This window comes from Emydura macquarii, unplaced genomic scaffold, assembly GCF_026122565.2.
Source record: "Emydura macquarii macquarii isolate MOO-44397 ecotype Brisbane River unplaced genomic scaffold, CSIRO-AGI_Emac_v2 contig_312, whole genome shotgun sequence".
In the NCBI taxonomy this organism is placed as follows: domain Eukaryota; kingdom Metazoa; phylum Chordata; order Testudines; family Chelidae; genus Emydura; species Emydura macquarii.
Window position 1 is genome coordinate 12,418,677 of NW_027130449.1, and position 19,814 is coordinate 12,438,490.

Genomic DNA, 19,814 nt, shown 5'->3' on the forward strand with positions numbered 1-19,814 from the left:
GTTCTTCTAAAACCCCTTTTTTTTTTTTTTTTTTTAATAAAAGTGTGTCATCCTAGCACTCAGCAAACCCATCCTTTTACAATTCTCCCCGCTCATGTCACTCCCATGCAACACTTCTACATGAAACAATGACCCTATTGAGAGGTGATTGCTGTTTTCTGTTAATACTGTAGCAGTGCTGGAATGCTAAAAGCACCTTCTTTTAAAAAGGATACTGTATTTGAAGAATCTTTCAAAGGCAACACAACAGCACTCTTATGGAGCTGCTGGAAAAAAAAGAAGCAGGATTATGTTGTACACGGAGTACGAGAACTACACAGAACACCCAGATTCCAGTGAACTGATAAATATCTAGTTTAGCTGAGCAGTGTCGGGAGTCAGAAGGTCCTGAATTCTAATCCTAACTCTGCCACTGAGTTGCTGGGGTACCACAGATACATCACTTTGCCTTTGTCTCAGCTTCCCACCCATAAAGTGAGGATAAATAATACTCATCCAGCTATCCCATAGGGATGTTGTGAGGATGTCTGTACAGTACTTTGAATATTATAAAGCACAACACAAATGCTAAGGAGTATTATTTGTTAATATTTGGACAAGCCATCTAAGTGCATTTCTCATCATGTCGTATTTTAGTCCAGACACAGAATCGAACTATGGACTTTTAAAAGTATTTATAATATCACATTGCAGTTCTCAGTCACCTAGCCTCCAAGAATCACAAAGTGCTTTACAGTGAGTCCCGCCTTCCAACACAACTGACTCACAATTGGACACGATCTCTATTTACAGAAAAGGACACCAAAGACGAGAGCTCAGAGTGACTGGATTAAGGTCAGAGTACAAGCCTGTGGCAGGGCCAGGGCTGGAATCAGTGTCTCAGTGGAGTACGCCTTGGCTAGAAAACCATCCTTCAGTTTTCTCTTTGCAGACATATTTTGGTTTTGGTCATCAGTGAAAATGGAATTTTGCCCAGACACATGTATATAATATGTGACCAAACAGGGACACATCCCCTTTCCCCAAAGGGGAAAATCCAACCAAAAAAACATGCTCAAGGAGACAGGGAACTAACACATGATATACACGAGTTGTATCTTTGGTGGTTTGTTAGAAACACCAATCATCCAAAACCTGCTTCAAAACCCACCTCTGGATTCAAGGACTGAGCTTTCATACTAATTAACATCTTTATAGAAGGGAAATTCTCTCAAGGGGGCATTTGCTCAATTATTATTATTTACTCAGAGATACCACAGCTTTCTTCCTAAGTTTAACGGACTACAGAAAATTAATTCTTAAAAAGCAGCACAAGCCACCTGCTATTCAGCTGCTGATTTTCCTTCCTTTCATGCCTGTTTGATGCTGTAGCTACTGGGGGAAGAGCCCTTCTCTTCAGTGAGAAGAACCAGAGTGGAAACATCTCTCTCTCTTCAAACAGTAGCTGCCATGTTGCCTTATCGTCTTTTTTTCACCCAAATTATGTTCAACTTCCCTACACAAACACTCAAATGTTCGGAGCAGAGCTGGCTGGAACACAATCAAGATTTTGATAATGGAAAATGGGGGGGGGAGAATTTCTATGGGTGTTTTTTTTTTTTAGGGTGACATTTTCTTTTTTCCATCCATGTTTTGACTAGCTCTTGTTAGAAGCAACAGCCACTAGAAAGCAGTAAAGACTCCCTAGGGGAGACCTGTGTTCAAGAACAACGTCAGGATTCTTGCTTTTTTGGCTGGTCACCCCTGTGAATGCCACAGCCCCGGTGCTCTCCGCATAGGCAGAAATGGAGGAAAAAGGGGGAATTTTTGGCTGAATATAAGGATAGCTTCATGTCAGGGAAGAGTCTCCCTCAATAAGATGGAGGTGGAAGCTTTCTCTCATCAGGAATAATCCGGCATTGTGTGGGAGTTGCGAGACTAGATGCCCTAATATTATGACTTGGCTGTAGTACTACACTATCCTTTGAGTCCCAGCAGGTTTCAGGCCCCCATTGTGCTAGGCACTGTACATGCACGTAGTAACAGGGTCCCTGATTTATTTTTAAGCTATTTTTCTATTTCTACAACACTAAGTAAAACAGAGCAGGATAAGGAGGCATCCAACTCTTCCTCCTCCATCCATCCATCCATGGCTGCACGGCTGTGACACTTTAACCAGATGCCCAGCCCAAGCCAGCTAGCGGGAGGGTATGGGCCCCACCTGGAGAAGACTGAAATGGGTGCTTCAAGACAATGATGCACCCCAGGAGAAAACAGCAGGCCAGTTGGCAGACTCAAGCATTTTAAAATCTACGTGGGGGACAAAATCCATTCTCAAATCTTAGATTCCCGGCACAAAAAAAGTAGAGAAAGGGAGAAAATGATGTCTTTGTTAGAAGACTTTACAGCATATATTTTGGAATCTAAACAGCTATTATTCAAGGTTGGGTACTTGGTTATGTCATTATGTTATACTAGGCAAGCAGTTGAACAAACATTCTTGTACTGGAAGTTTGCTTATGCCTGAGCTGATTAATTCCAAGGACCATCTGGACATTGAGAACAATGTGGTCCCATATCTGAATGACCGGGCACATTAGTCACACCCTCTTCACTCGACCTCTCAGTCCCTAATCTTCACACTTTCTCTCATTCTCTTTTAGTGAGGCAAAATGACCGGATCCGTTTCTCACCTCTCCTGTGGCTGGCGAAGTTCACAGGAGACAAAAGGCCCTGAGCCTCCGTGCATGTTGGTGCAGTAGTCAAAAACGACAGGCTGCATAAAAATGACATATGTGGCTTCCCTCCCACCTCCCATCCTCCACTTCAAAGTCTGGCTTCAAGATTCCCAGCAAAATATTCCCTCTCCCACAACCTGTATATGGAGCCCAAGTAGCTGCTGTCTCTCCTTCCTCCTCCTTATACTGTTGGGAAGCAACGCCAGCCCCAGAGAAGACATTTTACCCCCCTACCCTTAGTTGTACCACACTGCTGAACTTGGGTGTTAGATAATGTCTTGCTTCCTTTACTACTGGGGGTGGAGGAGTCTGTGTCTGTAATCACCGCTCTGCTCACTTTTAAACAAGACAAATGGAGTCGCAAGTGCTTGCAGAAATAGCCAGGTCCAAATAGGAGGCTGCATATAGTTTTAAGGTTGCAGAAAACTTGATTGCCCCTTTTGGACAGAGCGTCTCCAATTTTAAATCCTTTGTTCCTCTGACACACATTAGAAAGTCACTATTGAAAGTAGCTTGGCACCCCTCTGCTGCCCTTCATCATCATCATCATCATCATCAGTTTACTTTTCCTTTATTACACTTTTCTGCAATTGCACAGGGAAGAATTATTACAAGGGAGCGGGAGAAAAATCAAGTGACTATTAGCAGCGGTAGCTTTATTGCAACAGGCACAGAACTCATTCATTTCTTGTTTTGCAGAATATAAAAGCACTGAAACATTTTAATTTTAAATTCTTATCATTGAATTTACTGCTTTTCTCTCACAATGATTTGTGTTGCTTTTTAATTTTTACAGTCTCTACAGAAGCCAGATGCTACCGCCTAGGGCCAAAATAATAAAACCCACTGCAGTCATGAGTTACAGAACAAAAAAGAAACGCACAGTTGACAGAAGTTAATATCTCAATTTAACAGTGCTGCTTTGCTAATGATCCTTTGATATCTGTTTATTCAGAAAGGTCTGATCTTGACCTTGCAGACAAACTAAACCACAAAGTCTTTATGAGAAAAAGAAAAAGACTTTATTTATAGAATGGCTTTGTGTCAATCACTGAAGCAGCTGGACACTAGGTGAAAAATCACGAAGGAGGGAACGGGTTCATACTCAAAGTGTTAATTTACAGATATGATTTTTTTGGGGGGGAGGAAATTAAATTCCTAATAAGGACAGCATACATGTGTTTAGCAGCTTTGTGATCAAGGCTAGGACATGGGACCCTAGGCTGGAAATGATCTGCAATTTCTATTTGCAAATGAAAACAGGGATTCGGTTAAAAAATGTTATTCCAGACGAGAATTAAACCGCTTCTGTTGTAACTGCCCATAGCACTGCCTGCGTTTGAAGACAAAAGCCTGTAAAAGCTGGCCCAAGGGATACAAATGTTACAGAGACTGATTTCGATGCCTGAAGCTGAAGGCTGGAAAGGATGCTACTACGTAAACATGGTCACTTTTCAAGCCCAAAGGGGTTGTTTGTAAGAACTCCTTCCGCTGAATAGAATAGCCACTGCAGACCAGACTCTGCCCTCAGAAATGCTCGTAGACCTTAAGCAGACTGCCCTTGGAGCTGTACACAGGTCCAACAGCACAAACGAGTGCGGCATCAGCCATCCTGGGATTTTCTGAAAGCACTGGGTCTAGGCAGAAGATAACCTGCATCTTCCATGGAAGTGGAGCAGTAAGAACAAGAGTCCACCCACAAATCTTAACCTATTTGTTTCTCCCTGGTAATTCTGCAATCTCCGTAGCGGTGCCCATCACTGTACCTGAGCACCAGATTCCAAGAGGTCTTAATGGAAAGTTATTTATGTAGTGCCCAAAACACCCACCCAAAATATGCTAGGCACCTAATATCACATTTATTGGTGATAAAATCAGAGGACACCTTTTGGAAGAGGATGAAGAGCAAACGGCACCGTACCGGACTGGAAAACCCTGGGGCTTCCTAGCATCGCAATAAAGGCTGGGAAACTGTTTTACAGTGTGGTTATCCCTTATCGGATATTCAGAGAAACACGTGTTCCCAGTACACAAAAGGGGATTGGGGAAGGAATCCACTCCTTTGTATCATACTGCACTCCACCACCACAGAAGGGAGCGCCCAACACCCCTTGGGTACCTTTTCTAACACACTGGGCGCACACCTGCCCTCACTAACGGGAGAGGCACAACTGCGATTCCCATGTGCGTGGAACCCAAGCAGAGGACAGAATCGGACCCACTGGGAGCAAACTGGGACATGCAGATGTACTCTGTCGTCTCTGAGCCACCTACGACCTTTGGGCTGGGTGTGAGGTTCAGCCCTGCAGAAAGCTGGCAGTGTTTTCACTGCTGCCCATAGGTGCTGGAACTAGGGTGCTGCCACCCCCTCCCCCCTTGGCTTGAAGTGGTTTCCCTTATATGCAGAGTTTACCTTTCGGTTCAATGGCTCTCAACACCCCCACTATAAAAACTGTTCCAGCCCCCCTGCTGCTGCCCTTCGCTTCCACCGCAGCTAAGGGGAGGCACTGGAGAAAAGCACTCCCAGCACCCTTCTATTTCAGCTAGACACCCGCTATACCATGCTGCCCCTTACATACTCTACACAGAACAAATAAGAGGGACTGGGCTCCACTACCTCAACCCTGTTTCCCCAGCAGATCGGCTGAGAGGGTTTATACTGGTGAGAATCCTAGGTTAATCTAGGTCTGTAATTTGGAGGCAGGGAACACAATTAGGATGTGTTTTCAATAGCGTGCACACCTACACGCACAGTCAGAACAATTTTCTCTTGCTGAAGAAGCCAGCCATCACACAAACCTTATGTCTGGAAATGAAACCAAGGCCAACTTTAAGGGCCAGTTACATTTTAGCGTCGCTTCAGTGTTCAGTTGGGAAAATAGGAGTTTCCATAATTTCAAGTGATATGAAAGAAAAAAAATCACAGATTGCACCACGGAGATTTGCACATTCAAGGAGGCTGGTGTGTTCCAATTCCATGTATAGTTTAGGTCAGTGGTTTCCAACCTCTTTAGCTGGAGGGCCACAGATATTTTTACAATCCTGAAGGGCCACCAGTCTCTGCCAGCAGCCAACCACTGCAACCAGACAGAAGGAGTTCAGCTCCCGTCTTCCTGGCTGCAGCAGGGAAACCGCACACGTCCTGTAGCGCCCTGCGCTCCACCTGGGTCCCTAGGCAGAGGCTCCCTTCTGCAGCCCGGGGGACGGGAGATCAGTGCTCGCCTCCCTCTGGCTCCAGCAGGGACCCAGGCACAGCGCTTTGCTGTCTGTTGGAGCCAGGGGGAGGGGAGCGGTGATCTCCCATCCCCTTGGCTGCAGAAAGGAGCCTGCACCCATCTTTTAGCCCCACGGAAACGCGCTCTGCCTGGGTCCTCAGGCAGCAGTTCCCTTCCGCAGTCAGCAGGTGGGGAGCCCTGGGCCACTTTGAAAGCCCCCACAGGCCGGGAACCACTGGTTTAGGTCAGTGCAATTATTTCAATACATGACTTTTTAAAAATTAAACTGGAGTCAGTCTCCCCCTCCTCCCCTCTTTGATATTTTGTTGTAGGAAGTTGGCAAAAGCTCACAGCAACTCAAGTTTTTAACCAAGGAAAGACCAAACAATGAAAATGCTCTGAAGACCAGCAGTGCAGCAGCCGTGCTAAGGGAGAAAAACCTCCACATTTTATCATTGGTCCCAATTAGTTGAGAACCACCAAAAGAATTGTAGAAACAAATATAATCTGCCTGCAGACTGGGCTCCTCTTATCTGGGGAATGACATAGGTCACAGGAAGATTTGCACCCTGGCATTGCTAACCAATGCAAACTTTTAACCGAGTCCATTATAAAAGACCTCTTTAAAGTTGACTAGAGAGTTCTCAGCTGAAATAAATGTGGTTGAAGAGTCCCATCTGGCCAAGCAACTGAATAGGAAAACTTAGTGATATTACACAATATTCATACATTCATCTAAATTTAGATACATGAAAGACAGCAATTATATTTCAATTTTAAAACAGGTATGAAAGATAGATTGATCGAGCATAGGTTTAAGATGAACGATTTTATCTCGGAGGAAGGCCAATTCTATGCACGTAATTCACTGAAAACACTCAAAGGCGGCACAGAATTATTCCTGTTATTCGTGCACAGCATTTCTTTCTCCCGTATTAATGCAGAAGCAATGGTCAAACTATACCCCTCTATCTAGGTTTGCGTGTCCACAACTTAACAGGATAGTGATGAATCTCCCCTGTAAAATCCTGTTCTCAGTCTAGATAAAACAAAATGTGAGGTGGGAACTAATGTAAACCAAAGCCATTATCACCTCTTATCAGATTCCAGGTCTAGACTCTGGCTCACTAAAGTGTGACTCGGTGCATACCCCACAGTTAAGCTACAGGCCCATTCATAAATTCAGCCTTCGCACTGTCAAGATGTGAGACTTTGTCGGCGATCCATACTGTTCTGGAATTACAAGTTGTTTATTCAATAACCAGCACTCTCTTTGGTTGGTTCCTTCTCCTCAATGGAATTTCTAGTTTTAAAACAAACTGTGCTCATACTTTAAGTATTAACTCTGCATGAAACTACTTGGGAAATAATTTTTACTACAAACAAGTGGAAGAGAGAATAATTTGTTTAGCTTATTTCTCTGTGCCACCTACCCAGACAAGGGGGGGGGGGGGAAGAGAGAGAGAGAAGGGTTTGCATAGTTTCAGTCAAGGATAAGAAGCAGGTTGTTAGAAAGCAATATTGGCTTCACCTGGAACCTGCAGATTTCTTTAATTCCTTTTGATCTGGTGTTTCTCCTACACAAATATAGACATTGCTCCAGTTTACGTTTTTAATCTCCTGGCAGTGGAGAAAGGACAAGTGTCCATGTAAATTCCGTTCCATCTGTCAACACTCTTTGGTACTATTGCCCATGAGGTGTTGCATTGTCTATGAACCTTAGCTGGGGGGAGAAAAGGGATGGTGTAGCATTTCAACAGCTATGCAACTTCTGGTGAAGTTCCCAAAGATGCTAATGGGCAATTGCTCACCAGTATCCACTCTCTCTCCTTCATGTATGGCCTCACAGAGTTCTTTTCTCTTACTCTTCCAACTCAATGCATTTGAGACGTGCATGGAGAGCAGGTGACTTGAGCTTCACTGTCATCAAGATGCTGGAGACCTAGTCTGTGGGGTTTTTTTTGTTTTGTTTTGTTTTTTTATTAGTGACTGGAGAATTTGAGTTCACACGTTTTTGGGTTCCCAGCTAAGGGCATCTCGTTGGAGTCTGTTTTTCAGGCGGTGGAAGAATGCACAATGCTTTCTGAAAAATCAGGAACTTTAATACACTTCTAGTTGGGCACCCAAAGTCACTAAGTCACTTTTGATAATCATCTCTCAGTCTCTTCTGGAAACACATGAAGATGGAGGAGTGTTCTTGTGGAAGTGGTTTGAGAGTGATAAAATGGAAGGAAAAGTCCATCCTGGGTCATCTAGGGCACCAAAAATGCTCATTTTTAAATGTGAAGCAAGAGTCTGTTATTTAAAACAAAATATAGCTGAAGGCTTGGAACTTATTTGGGTCCTGTGCATGACCATGCTGACTATCAGGTAAAGTCATAAAGGATTATTCATAAAATTAAAAGTATCACTTGTTTTTATAGCACTTAACAGCACAAAACATTGTGCTTTCAGGAATTTCTGTGCTGAAATGTAAGTGATGCTAACTGGACTGCACTTCCAAATTCTCCAGAAAAAATATCCCACTATTTTATAATTTTAAGGCCTACAGAGCGACAAGTAATGCAGTTTGCATTTTGCATTAAAAACAACAAAACAATTTCCCTTTCAACTAATTATTGTAGGCAAGAACAGGATTTGATTCCCTGAACTACTTTGATTTGAACAAGAGGAGAACCAGAAAAAAGTATGCACAGAAAAGCAATATCAAGACATCTAATCCATCCTTCTGCCAATGCACAATTATTCCATATGGTATCGTCTTCAACGATTATCCTAGTCTGGTTCTGAATGACTCAAACAATGGAGTTCCACACCTTCCCTTGGGAGATTTTTTTTGGATGTAATTGGCATTTCTGCTATAGACTTTTCCTGTTATTGAACAAAGGAAGCTTGGGTAGTTATCACCCTATTACTCTTATCTACCCATACTGCTTCTCTCCTTCAAGTTTATGCACAAGTGTATATAGACTATATACAGCCAGTAATCATGTATGTCTCTTTTTGCCTCCATCTCCTGGCAAAAGTCATTTGGTCAAGCTACATATTTTTATGTCTTTTAACCAGCACAAATTGCTCCTTCCCGCTTCAATTTCTGTTGCACTTCTCTGAACTCCACCCAGCATGTTCTCATCTTTCTGGTACCGATATGCCCTAGACTGAAGAGCACTAGTAATGTAGGTTACATCAGAGACCTGTATTCTTCCCCGTCCAATCAAATGCAAAACTACCGTGTCATTTTTGGCCACCATATTACACAGAAGCACTCATCTAAATTAACTGTCATTATGACTTTCCAGATTTCTTCTTTCAGTTAAAGATTTCAGGTAGAACAGTTTGGGGGAAAATATTTTCTGTGAAAAATTTCAAACAACTTTTTTTTGAAATTTTATTTTTTGATTGAAATTTTCAGATTTTTGACAACGGAAACTTTTGTGGTTTTCAAATTGTCAATTCTCCCCCCACCCCCCAAAAAAGTTGGTTTTCAATGGAAAAATGTCAATAAAACAAAATTCTCACAAACATTTCTGTTTAGTCAGTAGGACATTTTTAGTCAAAAACATCAACCAGTTCTTATATTAGTTACACTTTCCTCAGAGAAATGTTGAGAATTGCCGTCTGTTCTACCTGCCCATTGCTCTCTGTACTAACTGCCTTTTAACAGCGTTTGAAATATCTCCCTGATTTAATACTTTCAGCCAGTTTCATGTGGTGTTAACACTCCTATTTGAAGTGACATTAAAATTAGGCCCAACTTCCATGCCTTCGGCCACTCACTGCACACCTCAGTTTAATTCATTGCCATTGGTTTGCCGTCCAGCAGCAGCCAGCGTTCATCACACGCGACAACAATCATATCAGAGCGAGCTTGAATTTTTCCTTTCAAGAAAGATTTTATGAGCCACCGTATTAAAGGCTTTACTCTAGTCAAACCGCGTTACACCTGCTACCTTCCTGACACGCGCGGGCCGAAAAGGGGGAGGAGAAGAAAAACCCTCACAGGATGGTTTTGATGCTGTGCCAAAACAATGCATTTCACTTATTAGCACCTACCCTTACCCATCCCCTTGTTTGTTTGAGTTTGTCACTGAAAGTCAATGCTAATGGAAAGCACTAAAGAAGTTTAACTGAGGTTTTTTAATGCACTTTAAAGTCTTCAGATGAAAGGCATTTATAATGGCGAAGCCTTACACAGTGCATTTCCCACCATGCCATCCATGTTACCCCATCTCCAGTTGGAAATGTCACCAATAGCTTCATTTTCCCTCCTCTTGTTTGTGTCCTCCCATTGCAGCAATTTGATCTGACTAAGTTAGTGGACAGGTCATGTAGGCAGGTGAATTCAATGCAACAACTTCCCCATTCACCCCAGACGAAGAGCGGTGAGCGCAACCCTTCCACCATTACTGTTTAGCAGACGCAGAATACTTTCCTAGTGTTCCGGTTGGGGTCCTAGTTCTCCTTCTAACGAGTCCAGTGTACTAAGTTTAGGGCACCAGGGGAGCGTATTCCACCGGTCAGCCACATTCAATGATATATTCTGACAAATTCCCTTCCACAGCTTGCACGTAATTCAACTGGCAGCAAGAAATGACGATTCATTTTTTAAAATAACCCAACAATATTGCCACACTTTTTGGTGGTCTCAAAAATCCAAGACCCTCCCCCCAATACCCATTCAACAGAAGTTGATTAACATAGATAGATATAGCTAGTTTTCCTTCTGTGTTGCTGGGAAAAATAACTTAAGACACCAGCACAGACAAGAGGAATATTAACAAAGTGGCAAAGTGGATTTTTTAAAAACAGGCTATTCAAACCCTTTGACCCTAAAATGCTATATCTTCCTCACCGTGCAAAGCCATAAAGCTGTTCTCAAATTAAGTGAAGTTGCTAGAGCAGTGGTTCCCAGCCTATGGCCCAGGAGCCAAAAGCGGCCCACGAGGGCTTTCAAAGTGGTCTGCGGCTCCCCTCCTGCTGCCTGGGTCCCTAGGTGCTGGGGTCCCTGCTGGAGCCAGAGGGAGGCGAGCACTGATCTCCCATCCCCCTGGCTGCAGAAGGGAGCCACTGCCTAGGGACCCAGGTGGAGCGCACGGGGCTACAGGACGTGTGCGGTTTCCCTGCTGCAACCAGGGGGATGGGAGCTGAACTCCTTCTGCCTGGCTGCAGGGAGGGGGGTGGGGCTGCTGGTGGAGACTGGTGGCCCTTTCATGGTTGTAAAAACGATATCAGTGGCTCTTGAGCCAAAAAGACTGGAAACCACTGTGCTAGAGAGAGAGTTACCTGCAGTCCCGCCACATTATGCAATGACCTTTTTTAGCGCTCAAGTTAAGAAGGATCTGGTATAATCAGGGCTTGGATGAGAGACCTCCAAAGTGTTGGTGATTTGTTATATGGTACTCTTCTCTCTCTGTGTCTGGGGTTAGGAAAACTGTGTCGCTGACATTTGGATAAGCTCCTGACTACCAATGGACATTAATATTCTAAGGGCTGTCTCTTTGTATGCATGTACAGTGCCTGGCACATTGTGGGCAATAACATAATACAAATGAAAAAAAAAAAACCCATGGAATTTTTTTTTTTTTTTGAAGATTAGTATGTAAACCTGGTTATCTGACCAAATTCCAATTTGTGTCATTTCATTCAGCCCATCTCAAATTTCCTCTTGGTTTTCATTGGATAGAGAAGTTATTTCCTGCCCTAAACTGTGTCACTATGTGCTGTTAAACAACTGCTGCCTCCCATCCCAGAGATGATAGCATAGCAACGTTGAGTGGAGCAATCTTTGTACAGAACTCAACACTTTAATAAAGCACTTTGGGTTCCTTTGGGGGAGAAAGTCGTCATAATTTTTGTTTAAATCTATTGTCATCTAGCTGCAATGAAAAAAACACTGGGTGTTTGATTTACACATTGGTAAATAAGGTTCTGCTTTGAAAATTTAAAGGACATTAGTTAGTGCTAAAGGACTGAGCAGACTAATGGTATCAGAATTAAAGATAACTTTTAGACAGATTATTAATTCTTTTTTTCACTCCAACCCCTTTATCTTTTAAGTGATTAAAAAAGACCTTTCAGAAAAATCATAAAGACATTAATTAGTAATGGAGAGGAAAAAATCTCTTCCTCTCTCTCTCTCTTTTTTTTTTTTTTTAAAGTAGGGAGGCAAGAATCCCAGGACACAAAAGTAACTGTTAAGGTAAGTTAAACCTTGTCCAGATGAACTTTCCTGCTACTTTTAATTAAAAGTTCTTTAGAATTAAAAAGGACACTATTCAGAAAAAGCTGAAAAAAAAATTTCATTGACACCAACCCGTCCCCCTCCCCTTTTTCCCAAGGAAAAGAAAAAGCTGTTTTTGTGTGTCTGCTCACCCAGCCCTCACTGTACAAAAGGAAGCGGATTTGCAGCAAGACACATGAGATGACCCTTTGACCCTAAACTGCTGAAAAGTCCTCAATGGCATAAATACCAGATAATCAATCACATACCAGGAGGGCTGGTCCCTCTGCCCTTACCCCAGTGGCCGAGTTTATGAGAGATGCACTGTAAATGGACACCAGCTTCTTAAGGGAGGCCCCTTTCAGCATTCCAAGATCAAGCTGGAATATTTTACTGTGGACTGAGAGACCCTTGACCATCTAGTTTCACACATTTCATCGCTCATTTATAAAGCGCTTGCTTGGAAAAAGCTGTATTTCAGGCACATTAGACAGTGCCTATCACCTAGTGACCACTGCAGCTTGCAGGGGACATGTAAAGATGTAGTTAACAGCCAAGGGACATTGTTAAAAATGAGTTGTTAAAGTCATCGAGGGCTTGATTATCTGAAGGTGGATGGCGTTAACAATCATGCAGCCAAAATAAAACACATATTTAGATGCTCACTAATAGTTCAGGTTGCTAGTGCTCGGACTGCATGCCTTGGAAAGTTGAAATCAAGATCTCAAAGATCACTTTTTATCATAAGAGGAAAATGCAGTGTAAATACAGCAGGCAAAAAAGATCAAGACGTGGCCAATTGTTCTCTTTGCTAGAGGAAAATGCTATGGAATTATGACAAACTATTTAAATCCTCCAAGCAGACCGGTGCATCACCCACACGAAGAAAAATATAATAAAAAGGAGGGTAAAAAGCTAACTAGGTCTAATCTGTGCAGACCACCAAAAGTTTTGTTTGTTTGGAGTGTTTTTGTTTGTTTTTTGAACCTTAGGCAAGTTCTAAAACCAACTGTACAGAAGTTGGTTCTCTTATCTGTGCTCTGACAGTCATCTCAAATCTAAATAGAAGAGAGTACTGCTAAATCTCTGAATGTTTCTAAGGCAACAATAGATTTTAAAGCTTTGCTTTGCAAAAAAAGTTTGCTGAGATACTAAGCTAGTTCAGTTAAATGGGGAACCACTTGGCAACTAAATTTGATAATGCTTTTGTTGAAGGTCAGAGGTTAAATATGTTCACACTAATCCCCTTCATCTAGAATTAAAGGACAAGGAAGATTTTTCCATAGCTTAACAAGAAGGGTTTTCTCATCAGAGTTTAAATAGTATTTGTCCAGGAAAATTAAATGTAGACCCTTGGCCATTTAAGTATAGGTTCATAGATCGTGTACATCTTTATTTATTTGCTTATTTTTAGGTAAACATGCCTGATCAGGTGAGCCTCATGCTTGCTACAGTTCATGACAACTTGATCATTACTAACAAACTTGCTTTGAAGTTGATTAAAAAAAAACATTTTAATTTTAAAAATGAACTAAATGGTTGAAAAGCCGAAGAGATTCCCAGTTTTAGGAATGTGTGTTCAGACTCAAATTTCAAGCACTGTCACAGAACATTACTGTTAGACAAAGAGGCTCTGTGTTAGATACTGAAGAACCAAAAAAAAAACCTTAAAACCCAAGAAATTCGGAGTTAAAAAAAAGGATAAAACTCGAATCTTACCTCATCCTGATGTGAGTGCATCATGTGATATTCTAAGTGTGCTGCACTCAGACACCTGCAATACCTAAGATTAATGAAAAATGGCTGAAATTCCCCCTTTCCCCTGCTGTTCAACAGGAGACCCAAAGATTTCCACCCCCCACTAACATTTCTGCAGTCACCCCTGGGTGCAGAACAGTAAGTCAAACACCAGAGTGAAGAAGTGGAGGGGTAAATATTTTAAGTGTGGGGATATTGTCGTCATGTGGCTCCTGATGATTTTAATAGGATAAGACAGAGTGCAATGCTTTGAAAGTTTAACCCTTCATTTCCTGGTTTGGGCAGCTCTCTATATACCATGTTTTAGTACAATTACACACTTCGGTTTCAGATAGCAATGGAAGGCAACTTCAGCAACTTTTGCAGCCATCTGAGTGGATGCAATCAGCCTGCCTAGTGTGTAAATACTGAAGGCCATCGCAAAACGTAATTTACCATATTTACTATGTCAAGGTACACACTTTTCCCAAATTGGCTCCACTGCATTCAGCACAAGAATCAGGTTTCAGGATTTATGAGAATGACCAAGTGTGACTCTAATACAGGCAAGCTGTTAACATTATATCATCAGCTGTTGTATGTAGCTTAAACTCCACTAGAAACCCAAGTTCAGGTCAGATAATAGCTGCCTGCAAAGTCACATGTTGGGAAAGATATATTTGGATTAGAGAAATATGTTCCAAAGCCATTCGTGTTGGGTTTGTTTTTAAATATGCTCTTTTAGCGTCTCTCCCAAAATTAAAAATGCCCAAATCGTCTTTCAGAAATGTGTATTTAACCACAAAAATGCATCTGAACCAAGATCATACATTCATTTCCAGCCTGTTGAAAGCTTTAAGGCCTGAGTCTCACCCAGAAGGGGGCGGGAAAGACGGGTTAATAACGGAAATGCTGATAGCAGTTTTGCTGTGACACTGTTGGCCGGTGCCATGCATCACTGGAATATTTCTCTTTTACTCCTTTATTTTAATCACTTAAAGGCACGGGGCTACACTAGGGCAGAAATGCTGACACTCACAGAGTTACAAGCTTCAGATTCTCTCATTGGGAGGGTCATATTAATGTCTAGTTTAGATTTTGTTTTGCTCCCCCCCCGATGTGGAGCTGATTAAAAGCTGACTGAGTTTTAATTTAGGATTGTTTGTGATAGCTCAGTTTGTATGACGGACTAAAGGGTGAATCTACCTCAAACAGGTAACTGAGCCTGGAGACTTGGCTTTTCCAGTCAGGTGCATCACGTGACAGGCCTGAGTTTGGTAAGAACACTTGTACCATACAGCAGTCACAGAAAGCACGATATTCCTCCAAAGTAAACCTGTTTAGACTGTAAACTCTGCAGGGCAGGGACTCCGTCTATGTCTGGATTGCACCTAGCACAATGGGGTCCCACTCGCAGATACTGCTATAATTCACGTATTCCAGGACAGAAGTAAATTGAATGCATCCCTGTGGAAACAAGTCACTAAAATTAATAATTAACACTTCTAGTCCTGGAAGTCCTTCACAAACATCCTTCTATCAAACAGGCTTCTCTATATACACACACACACACGAATCCTTCAGCTCTACAGCATTAAGACAACACATACTATATTTAACTCTAAATTTTTGCTGGCTGGGACAGCGTCAGGAGGTATAGAGGTCTTGTTTTCATGAAGAGACTGCTAGGCATTTCGGTTTTAAAGCCAAGCCAAAATACACAGGAAAACATTTCAGCTGTACGTCATAAGATTCTGCTTATGGACAGGTCCTTTTAAGAGACACTAGCTTCAGTACTCTCTGTTCTTCTGTAAACACATGGATGGCACAATTTCAAGTATGTCATGAAGATTTTTGTTACACTAAGCAACGCTGGGACTGTACTTGTTTAAACACAACCCTGAATACAGCAAGGCCATGATTTAAAGGTAGGCTCCTGAATCCGTACTTAGGCATGTAAGTAAATGGCCTAATTTTCATAAGCGCTGAGTACTCACTGTCCTGGATATGAGATACTGGGGCACCCCGCCTTCAGTGAAAGAGAGGCCACATATTTAGGTGTTGAAGGCTCCTGCTTTTGAAAACTTCAGGCCAGTTGCTTATGAAACAGACTGTGGGTTGGAAACAAAACGTTCTAACAAAAAACCAAAGGTCCCTTGGGTTCTGTCGCGCCCCCTTCTCCCTGTATATGTTCACATAAAGCGCACCAAGATCACAGGCTCACAAAGTTACCTTCCAGTCATGGAGTTAGAAAATGTCATGAAAAGAACTGCCACCCCATGCTCATTTTTATCTTTAAAGGTTGCCCGTTTGTTAAACTGTCATTGTGAATTATGCTCCCAAATTAAGAAAGCTTCCGATGGGAAGTTTAGCTGTCACAGCCATTGTTTTTATAGAAATAAACGTTTGCCCCAAAAAAGCATCCCTTTGAAGAAGTCAGCTTACACATAAAGAGTGCTTAGGCTAAGGGAGGGGAAAAGGAAAACACATCTTCTCTAGTAAAACAAGTATGCTGTTATTTCTCATTTGTGCTCCGTTCAGTCCCTTCTACTGATAAACTTTAGACAAAAAAGGCTTTTGCTACCTCCTTCTGCAACTTATGTCTCTAGCTACCAGACTTGTGCAAAACTGTTGGAATCAGATTGCAGATTCCTGTTCAGACCCGTGAAAAGCATTTTCACATGTAAAGTAATGCTGGTGATCTTAGGGTTTTTGTGTGTGTTGCTTGTGCAAAGAGACCAACATTTTCACAAGCTCAGCTCTGCAGTGCTCAAAAGTGGAATGGAAAGAACTGGAGGGAGGGGGGAGAACACTCTTTAGGGGACAAGTCTGCACAACCAAGAGGTTTCCAAAGTGTGATCTGCGGGTCACCAATGGTTTGCAGAGCATTGTTTGATCACATTGTTTGGCCTCCTCTTTGCTCTCAGCTGCAGAATCCACTTATTGAAAGCAAGCTTGGTGGTTAATAAAGTATCACCCAGCCGTGAGCTGGTTAAGGGTGAGGCCTCTTGCTTTCTGTGTGTATGTAGACCCGGGTCTTGTTTGCATGTTCTTTGGACGAAAAATTACCTTAAAAATAATTAATGGCAGATTTTTTTATGGTCTCAAAATCTTGAATTTTTTTTTTAAATGAAAAATCCCAGTTTTAACCCCTCCCCCCCCTTTTCCATTGTGTTTCCAATAAATGTTTGTTTTTAGGATATTTTTCCCCTTCTGAAAATTTCAGAAAAAGCAACATTTTCTAATTTTTGTTTAACACACTTACTATTATTCAGCCAGCCCAGTCCGCAGGAGACTGGCTGTAGGACATAGTGGAATCAGTACAATTGGCTCCAGCTGGGTGTTTGAAGCAGAGGGAAAACTTTGGGTCATATTGTTTACCATCTAAACTGATGTGCCGTGGAGGTCTCCTGCACAAACTCAGTCTGAAGGAGTCTCTATTCAGTGAGCAAGAAGAGTCTTGGATAGAGATCACCTCTGCTGCACTATGAAATCCCTGTGTGAGCTGATAAAGCTACTGCTGTGACGATGGAGACAGATATACATTAAAGTTACTGAGGACTATGTCCCCAGTGATTCTTCTGAGATGGCTCAGGATTTGACAGCCACCATGAGATGCAAGGTGATCCCAGGCCACATAGTGGATCTGGTGTACATTCATGTCACAGCCACCCCAGTTGGGCTGACTTCGGATGGTCTGACTTCAGATGTTAGTGGAACGGGATTGCGAATCTGTGTACGGTATTGTTTGTAGGACAGACCAGTCTTCCATGGCTAGGTTTGCAAACTAGCTGTTCTGTCCTGTGGAGTAGTATCTGGCTTTTGATGCTATGGACTATATTTTAACACACTGCAGGGGAACTTAGGGTAGCGTATTTTATTATTTTTAAATTTTACATCGATAAAATAAAGTCACATTAAAGGAAGCTAAAAATGCACTAACATTACTTCCCTAATATGACTTTTCCATGCAAGAAACTTTGGAGGTTGCCAGAGGGTTATTATCTGATTGCTAATGTAGGTGGTCCAATACACATAAGCAGGCTGGGAAGTCGTTTGAGAGCTCCTTGACCAGCTGATCTAGAAAGGTCTTTTCCATCTCTAATTTCTAGGATGCCGTACAGTTTTGCCATGAGCGTAAGGCAGTTTTCACCAGTGAAAACCCTTCAAGTAATGTTTTGCCAAAGTAACTAAGTTATTTCACGCTAGTGACTGAAAACTTCATACGAGACTGGCCTGTTTAAGATGAATTAAATGACAGACTGATGACTTTGTGCACTGAAATATTTTACAGACATTCTGAAATCCAACCGTCAGTTTGGCAGCAAAAATTTCAGACACGGGATGTTCTGCTGATTCTGTGCTCAGTTCATCAGAAATTTTCTTCTTCAGTTTTCTAGTGTATGTTTTGTAGGAGGGAGCGTGGAAGTAGAATTCTCTCTCTCTCTCTCTCACACACACACACACACACACACACACACACACACACACACACACACACACACACACACACACACACACACACACACACACACACACACACACACACACACACACACACACACCTATTTACTTCCTGCCCCTCCCAAGAAGCTACAGAAGCAACTTCACAACTGTCCATTCTTATTTTCAGTGGTCCCTGTTTTACTGAAACAGAACAAACCTCAGGAGGAGTCCTCTGAGACTAATTCAAAATGTTTTTCTTTTCTTTTCTTGTAATCCGGTAAACAACTTCTGGGCAATATGTATGATTCAAGACACCAGGAAAGACGGCCTTAGAACCTTCGCAATATATGTTTTAAAACTTCCTTCTCGATGGTGGCATCCCCCTAATACCGGATGTGTGGTTCATATGATAGAGATGACCAATTCATTCCAACCTCAGGCTCACACAAATCGTCCGTCAGTTTTTTCCCCACTCTAATGTATTGTGATTTGCACACAACTTCTATTTGGAAACCAACACCAGGATCAAAACATTTAGGGTGCTGGATCCAGCAAATTCTTTATTCTCGTACTGAAGTGTTGGAAGGGTCAGGATCTTGGTGTATTAAAATAGCATAGCAGTAATATTTTCAGTATAGTCAACCCCAAGTGTTCAAAAATCATGAGTCAGGCACCAAATCATCATGAGTGGCTTAAAATCATTAGACTTGAAAAATAAGATGTTTGGGGTTCTTTTTATTTGCTTGATGGCTTTTGCATGTGTTCATGCTTTCCAGATATTTTTCTGCAACCCATGCTAACTGGGATTCTGGTATATCCACAAAACTCGGGCTTTTAGAGAAACTCCAAGAATTTCAAGATTTGCAGTTGAAATGCAAGAGATGGCAACACTATTTTGAACATTCTCCATTGGCATTAAAAAAAACCAGAGGACCAACAAGTCTGTTAGCTTTGTACAAAAATCTGCAACTTTTTTAATTCTCCAACTGATCTGTTAAGGCCACAAAATTTATATTTCCCATTATTATTATTTAAATTCTTAAAGTCCCAACAATGGTACTCACAAAATTAGTAACAACAACAACAATAATAAATTAGAGCTGGTTAAAAACAGCAAAGGTGTTTCATGAAAAATCTCACTGGGAAAATGGTCATTTTGTCAGCATTTCAACCAGCTCCAGTAATTCTTTAACAAGCGTATGTATGACTAAGGATCAATGCTGCCATTCCCTCTTAGCAGGGCTTCCCTACTGCCCGCAGCTGGCTCAGAACGCAGCAGCACTTTGTTCAACAGCATAAGCAACAAATAAGCAAAGAATGCCTTGCCTTGAAGGGCCAAAAAGCAATGGAGTAAGGCTTTTCTCAGCCAAAGCCCAAAGCAAAAGATGGCTCATTGCAGCCCTGTAAAAGAGGGAGATGCTTCCTGATTCTCCTCTAGGCTCCCTGGAAATCCTGCTTTCACTGTAAGACCCAGGCCCT

At 42.0% G+C, this 19,814-nt stretch overlaps 1 protein-coding gene across 5 annotated transcripts in view; it reads right to left on the minus strand.

Moving 5' to 3' along the window:
- The window catches only part of ZBTB16 (zinc finger and BTB domain containing 16), a 174,807-nt gene that overhangs the window by 35,188 nt on the left and 119,805 nt on the right, over window positions 1-19,814 (minus strand). The gene's annotated exons all lie outside the window — the stretch shown is intronic.